This window comes from Odontesthes bonariensis, chromosome 5 (genome assembly GCF_027942865.1).
Source record: "Odontesthes bonariensis isolate fOdoBon6 chromosome 5, fOdoBon6.hap1, whole genome shotgun sequence".
Taxonomy (NCBI): domain Eukaryota; kingdom Metazoa; phylum Chordata; class Actinopteri; order Atheriniformes; family Atherinopsidae; genus Odontesthes; species Odontesthes bonariensis.
The window spans coordinates 39,231,891-39,238,694 of NC_134510.1; the positions used below are offsets into that span (position 1 = coordinate 39,231,891).

Sequence of the window (6,804 nt, forward strand, 5' to 3'; positions counted from 1 at the left end):
AGGAAATACGACCATATTATGCCCCTTTTTCCATTGCCGAGCTAGCCCTACTCTACTCGGTTGGATATAGCGCGACACTACACGGCACGGCACCAGTACCATTTCCTTTTCCACAAAAAAACGTGACCTGGAAGTGGGCGGAGTCGGCCCGGTCACCACTAACGTGACGTCGGTTTCAGGTGATTACAAAGTGTCACGCCGCGGTTAGTCAAAACTTAACACAACGATGGAGTGTAATGTGTAATGCAGTTGACAGTTCATATTGTTTAGTTAAAGCAAGCTCTTTATTAAAAAAGACAGTACAAAAGTAAACAGCAGGAGTTGTCTCAGATACAGGCGTCTGTGTTGGTGCCGGTGGAATGCAGATAGCAGCTGCTGCCTCAGCTGCAGATTGCGATGCCAGTGTCGGTTCTGAAGCCTGCGGGATTGGAGGATCTTCGCTGACCTCAGCAACCGAACACTCATCAGTTGCACAAGCCGAGTCTTGAGGGAAAAAAAAAAAAAAAGTGAACATACGAAACGCATACACGTAACCGCATAGGTGAGACACTGTGCTAGCCTTCCAAAACAGCGTTGTTTGCTAGCTCACTCAAAACAACTTACATGAGACACCTGTGTAACGTTTTATACAAGTTAAAGACTGAACATGTATTTGTTACGTTATAAAACATGCGTTTGTTAAGATTTAAGCGTTGCACCAAGGGGATAAGAACAACACTTACCATTTTCCATCGCCTCCAACAAAGACGTCGCCGTATCCACGCCACTCTCCTTGCTCCGGTTCGCCGGGCGGTGCCCGTAAATGCCGTCCATTTGGTCAAACCACTTCCATGTCTTTCGGTTTGACGTTGGGGCATGCGCTGGATACCGTAGTCGCGCAGCTCCGCCCACACACGATACCCTTTCCATATGTACGAGGTCGTCAGGGTGGACGTGTGTGCCAAGTTTCATGACCTTGCGATGATTATAAGGCTTTCAAACCACAAACGCCATCACACTATTTTCACCGCCTGGCCACGCCCACACCGTTCAGAGTTTGGAAAAGTTTCTCCATTATTTTTTCCCACGAGGTGTGAAAAAAAAAAAGACGTTTCCAACCACCAGCAGGTGGCGCTATAGGTGGATGTCACTATGATAATATGCACGCGTTCAGGCTGGGTCCAGCATTCACCGTATGAAGTTTGGGACAGATTGGATAATGTATGTGGGAGTTATAAGCGACTTCATTTTTTGTGGCGAGCGAAGGCGAGTCATCGAACTTTGAGTCGTTGCCACGGCCACGCCCTTTAAGTTTTGAAAAAGTTTCCCCATGATTTTTTTCCCCCATGTCTTAAGAGTAACCTGGCCAAGTTTGAAGTCTGTAACATTTAATCTGTAGGACGAGTTCGATCATATGCAAGGCGTGGAATCGGTCATAAAAGCAACGAAAAAGCACCTTCCATCCAAAATGGCCGCCTTCCTGTGGACGTGGGACCATGGCGGCATGAGACTTTTTTGTGCGTCTGGGCATGATGAATGAGTGTACCGAATTTCGTCGTCCCACACGAAACTAACCCCAATGTGGGGACCATTTTTAAGCATTGTAGGGGGCGCTACAGAGTCAATGAGCGACTCCCAAAAATATAAAGTTTAGATTCTTTCATGTTGTCGACTGGCAGGTGGCGCTCGCAAAGTTTCAGGAGTTTCGAGCACCTTTTGCAAAGAATAAGAAAGAAAGAAAGAAAGAAAGAAAGAAAGAAAGAAAGAAAGAAAGAAAGAAAGAAAGAAAGAAAGAAGAAACCTTACAGATACAATCGGGTCCTTGCAGTTTCCCTGCTCGGTCGGCGCATGAGCAGTGAGTCCACCTTCATGTTTGTGAGAGATGTGTCATCAGAAGGGAATGTTTCTGCAGCCTAAAGCAGACTCTGATCTCTCCAAAGTTTGTTCCTGCGCACGTTTAAAGATTTGGAACTAACGCTAATGATGTTATTTCATTTGTTTTTACAACGAACTATAAAATATTTCCTTTCCTCTTCTTCCGTAGTGCGTTTCTGTGCGTGCGCGCGCGCGTCTGTATGCGTTTATCTGATTAAATCTTTCTAAAACTGATGTTCCCCTCAGGGTGCTGCAGGGATGTGCTGTGTGCATGTGTGCCGCTCACCTTCTCTGAGGAACCCTGCAGCTCTGCCAGCACTCTGCTTCAGGACTGAAACACAGCCACGTCTCCAGCTTCTGAAAGCCAGAGCAGGGAGTTCATGGGCTTTGAAAGTACTTTCACTTCCTCCTCAAACCAACGGCCAGATGGCGGAACTGAGAAACATCCTCCTGTGGGCAGGGCCGTGGCTACGGGGCGGGGGCTGGGGGGACAAGTCCTGCGAAATGCCTATGTTTCTGTTCGAGCTCTCCTGTAGTAATCAGTGTTTTATAAAGTACTGAAATCTCACACTCAAGTAAAAGTATAGGTACCCCTCCAAAATATGACTTTGGTATAAGTCCAAGTCACTGACTTTAAGATATTTTAAGACTTTAACTCAAGTAACATACTTGAGTTAAAGTCTTAAAGTATCCGAAACGTCTTGTACTTAAGTATGAGAATTACTGTAAAAATAGATGTACTTTAGTAATGTAATGAAAAGTATAAGTAAAAAGTAAACAAGGTAAATGCAGTTTGAATGACATTTTTTATATTTTGGTAAACTTTGAAGGTCAAATACACTTAAAATCTACACACAACCAAGTGCAGGCAAAATTTAGACCAGGTTTAGACAGAAAATACAAACTTTGTGAACCTTTAAGTTTTTCTTCTTCAAGTAAGGTCAGTGCTGAAAATGAGGCCTACATTACACCATTAAGAAAAAAATGAAACAAAAGAGGCTGCTGCTGTTATTGCCATCATTATAAACTAAATTTAAAGAAAAAAATAGGAGAACACTGAAGCTTATCTGGCATCTGAAGAGGGAGTCCAGTTTGAAAGCCCTTTTGTAAACCTTTCTAAAGGAACAATGAAAATGTATCGGAGTAAAAGTATGCAATTAAGTTCGGAAATATAATAAAGTAAAAGTGAAAGTTGTCAAAAAATTTCAATCTTGAGGAAAGTACAAAGTATTCCAAAATATACTTAAGTACAGTAGTGAAGTATTTTTACTTAATTACTATACAACACTGGTAGTAATCATATGTTGTATACCTTTGATTTTATTGATAGATTGCCGTTGGTTGCATGCATCATACAAGTTCTATATTTCTTTACAAAAAACAAACAAAAAACCAAAAAACTTCATAAAAAAAATTCCTCTGAGCCACAAACGAGATCTGACATAGACCCACTCTGAATAGTTTATAAACAATTTAAAAGTATTCCAGATGGATGTGACTGTCCTGGAATTGCCTAGATAGAGCGGTAGTTGGGTTTCATCCTCTCAGCTTCATTTCTTCTCTTCAGCAGTTACTTGGTGAACACATTTCTTGTGACCCTGATGGCGTTGTAATGGTGCGTTTGCATGCATCCTACAAGTTCTACATTTCTTTACCAAAAAAAAAAAACTTCATCAAAAAATTCCACTCTGTTAACAAAATTGACGGTCATGATTTATGCTAGTGTGGCCATATTTTCATTACCGAATTGAATTATCATTATTATTATTATTACTTTTACATTATTATTATTATTATTATTATTATTATTATTATTATTATTATTGTGCTTGAAGTTGTAGTAGTGGTTTTCCACCGATTTTTTCAGGTATTGTTTTCTGCCCCCCCGAGATGAGCTAACCAGTGGCGGCTGGTGATTCAATTTGTTGGGGGGGGCGCAGTTGCGCGTGACGGGTCAAATAGCACCTCACAATCAGAACACAACACACAAATTCTAAAAACCACCTAAACTAGACCATTGTTCAAGTATTAATACAATTAGAGAGATACTTTGGATATTGTTGACCTTAAATAAAGAGTTTTGGGACAGAATAGATAAAGAAATATAGGCTACTGTAATTAGAATAGACCACATGTTACACCATCTAAACACCAGTCAACTAGATCATTGTTAAACTATCAATACAGTTAGAGACAGACATTGGGTTGATCAAAAATGAAGAGTTTTGGGGCAGAATAGATTCAGAAAGTAGGCTACTTTAATGAAAATAGACCATATGTGATACCATAACCACAACATAATAGTAGGGAGGGATGATGGTTCTGAATTTCCTATTCTATTGCAAAATGTACAAATATTCAGGAAAAACAAAGACCACATTAAAAGGTAGGTGTGTCTAATGTTTTGAGGAGTAATATAGAAGACTGGATCAATTCTGATGTTTTTTAATGTGCTATATAAATAAAGCTGACTTGACTTGACTGCACAGAAAAATGGACAACAACTAATTTCTACAACAGAGACTCACCTCTGCAGCAATCCTACTGTCTGTGGTCTTCTTCCCCGAGAGCCCGGCGCTTCCTCGGATGCTTGCTTGATGGATGTGATTGATTCGATGAATTGTCCAATCACGTTAAGATTAAAAATAAGGAAAACTCTGCCATTGGTCTGGGCGCACAGAGCTGCGAACTAGAATCAATTTTTCATGCGCCAATGAAAAGCTGCCTGAGAGTTTGCTAGCTCTCATAGACTCCAGTGTTACCGGCGACCACCTGGAGGAGGGCTTTATATCCAATAGCAAATAGCAAGCCTAGCCTAAAGTCGAAAGCATTTAATGGTTGCTGGCAGTGGCATGTAGCCTACAGCAGAGTCTATCACACCACTGCACGAGTAAAAACGCAATGTACAAATGTATAATTAATTTCATATTTGTTATGGTTGATCCACGGGAGGGGCGGCGCTCTAGCGCCCTCTATTGACCAACCGCCACTGGAGCTAACTGCCCCCCCACACATGCCATTCTGGTCACACCTCTGCCTGTGGGTGGATCCTTCCACACAAGCGATGGAATCTGGGGGATTTTGATCTCTTGATCACAGGAATAATGATGGCATCCTGTTTTAGTTTAATATTAGGATAAAGGCACAGATCATGAGGAGGGAGCCTTCTTTTATTCCTGTAATTTGTTGTTGTCGGTTCTTGGGGATGTCGTCAGGAGACATGGCATTAGTTTTCACAGCTATGCTGATGATACACAGCTTTACATCGCCATGTGTCCAGATGACCTAAAACCAGTTAACGTTCTTTTAAACTGTATTTCAGATATAAAGTCATGGATGGCAGAGAATTTCTTACAGCTCAACCAGGGCAAGAGTGAAGTTTTAATTATTGGTCCTGAAGACAAGAGAGAGATCATTTTACCCAAACTACAAAATTTTAAATCTTCTCAACATGTAAAAAATCTGAGTGTTCTTTTTGACTCTGAGCTGGATTTTATCCAACATATTAGAAATGTAACAAAGACAGGATTTTATCATCTTAAAAATATTGCCAGAGTCCGCCCATTTCTCTCTCTGGCCAGCACGGAGGTGCTGATGCATGAAGGCTAGCCGCAAATTCAACATGGCAGACTCACCAGGTGTTGGCAATCGCTCATCAAGCATCCAGATCCACATATAAGGCGCTCCTGCCTGGGCTCGTCCTGTTCATCAGCAAGCTGCATCCCACCACCTCCCCATCTCCACCTGGTGTCTCAAGGTCCTCGACATCTCCTTCCTTCGTATGACTCCGCCACCAGGTTCAGGTCCCAAAGGGGGGAAGATATTCAGCATCTATCTCCCTATGCCGGACTTGCAAGCTCACAGCGGTTCAGCTTGCATGTCCTCCGCCGGGGCCCGAGTGCCAAAGAAATATTGACAATAAACCTTGCAATTGTCTCCCTATCTCTCCGTGTGAGTCTCTCCAGGTTGAAATGCTTTTATTTCTAGTAGAATAGATTATTGTAATGCCCTGCTTTCTGGTCTTCCCAAAAAAAGTATTCATTACCTACAATTACTACAGAATTCAGCTGCACGTGTGCTGACCAAGACCAGAGGGCGGGAACACATTACACCAGTTTTAAAATCGCTGCATTGGCTCCCCGTGCATTTCAGGATTGATTTTAAGGTTCTTTTAGTTGTTTATAAATGTCTTAATGGTCTCGGGCCTTCTTATCTATCTGATCTGCTTTTAAATTATGAGCCCTCACGGACCCTGAGGTCCTCTGGTACCGGCCGTTTAGTTGTTCCTAAAGTTCGAACAAAAACTTATGGTGAGACGTCGTTCCACTATTATGGACCTCATCTCTGGAACAGCCTGCCAGAGAACGTCAGGGCTAGCCTAGAAATCTAGACGCCCCTAGCGGCCGCAAATGGAATTTGCTCCGGGGCTAGTCTAGTCACTTGTGGTCGTTTTGCGAGGTTCCAAATCAAAACTTAATCGAGCCAATCAAATCGTGAGGAGCAGGGTCGGAGGCCGGGCTACCTAGGGACGACAGAGGTGCGACGTTTCAGTGTGTAGTTCCAGAGAGAGGTAAACAATGGCTGTGCCCGGCGAACAGGCTTTCCCCAGTCGATTGCGAGCATGATGTACCGAAGACGGCGGGCCGATCTTCGTCTCAGAGCTGACAAAACTCTCCGGTAAGGCATTTGAACGGTCAAATTCCGTTAACGGGACGAGAGCAGTCAAAACCAGAAGTGCGTTGCTCACTGCGGCTAGCTTTAGTAGCGCTGAATTTGTGGGAACAAAATTGTAAATAGCCGGTATTTTGTCAGATTTTCAACACCTTGGGGGTCTAAACGACTACTTTCTCGCCTGAAAATGTTTCAAATGTTGCTAAAGTTATATATTTACAGAGTTTAGAGCTTAAAGGAGAACTCTGGGGCATTTGAAGCGCAATCCCATTGCTAGAG

General features: G+C 42.6%; 1 protein-coding gene across 2 annotated transcripts in view; it reads right to left on the reverse strand.

Moving 5' to 3' along the window:
- LOC142380468 (uncharacterized) overlaps nucleotides 1–2,270 on the reverse strand; it is a 43,188-nt gene extending 40,918 nt beyond the window's left edge. For both annotated transcript variants that reach the window (XM_075466349.1, XM_075466348.1), the window contains exon 1: nucleotides 2,141–2,270. The gene's annotated coding sequence lies outside the window, so the exon portion shown is untranslated. The remainder of the gene's footprint in view (nucleotides 1–2,140) is intronic.
- Nucleotides 2,271–6,804: the final 4,534 nt, after the last annotated feature.